This window comes from Buceros rhinoceros, unplaced genomic scaffold (assembly GCF_000710305.1).
Source record: "Buceros rhinoceros silvestris isolate BGI_N320 unplaced genomic scaffold, ASM71030v1 scaffold2455, whole genome shotgun sequence".
Taxonomy (NCBI): Eukaryota; Metazoa; Chordata; class Aves; order Bucerotiformes; family Bucerotidae; genus Buceros; species Buceros rhinoceros.
Window position 1 is genome coordinate 126484 of NW_010413254.1, and position 730 is coordinate 127213.

General features: G+C 56.7%; 1 protein-coding gene across 1 annotated transcript in view; it reads right to left on the bottom strand.

The window, feature by feature from the left end:
• Positions 1 to 730, bottom strand: part of BRINP2 (bone morphogenetic protein/retinoic acid inducible neural-specific 2) — a 6743-nt gene that overhangs the window by 4188 nt on the left and 1825 nt on the right. The gene's annotated exons all lie outside the window — the stretch shown is intronic.

The following is a 730-nucleotide window of genomic DNA, read 5'->3' on the forward strand; positions in this document are numbered from 1 at the left end:
AGCGTCACCCCTCCTTAAGCCACTGATGGTGATAGCAAGCTACAAGCAGTGCCTGATGTTGATTAACTGGACACCCCCAGTGGACATTAATCACAGCCCAGGGCAGGGCCAGAGCCTCTTCCAGACCACTGGAAATCATCCTCCATCCCCATCCCCGTGGATCCGGGTGAAAATCCAACACCTGGGTGTTCCAGGGTTTTAGGTATCGGCAGTGTCTTGGAGGAAGCTGGAGGTACTGGAGTGAGGTGGGGTTGGTGGTGGGTCCCCTCACAGGCCCAGAAGCTGTGAATTTGCAACCCCCAGCATTGCCCAGCCCTGGAGGGGAGCCACCAGCCTGCCACTGCCTTGAGCAACCAATAAAGGCAAACTTAACATTTGTGTTCCCATGAACAACCAGTGGCCAATTGCAGCCAAATCTTTGGTATTTTGCAGTAAATCTGTGGTATCTTTGGACAGTTTCATTCGGGCTGGTTGGGAAAGGAGGGAGAGGAAGGAGGGGCGGATGGGTGCAAAGCAGCTGAGGGGCTTGCCAAATGCTGGGTTGCCTCCCGTTGTGATTTTTGGGTGCAGAAGCTGGGATGTTGGGGCAAGGACCAGAACTGGCAGTAAGGGAAAGGAGGATGCTGCCTCCCCCCTTGCTCCCCGGGTGATGGGGTGCCTGGGGCTGTGGGGCCAGGAGCCCGGTGCCAGGTACCCCCATCCCATCCCGCAAGGCACAGCAAGTGCTGAA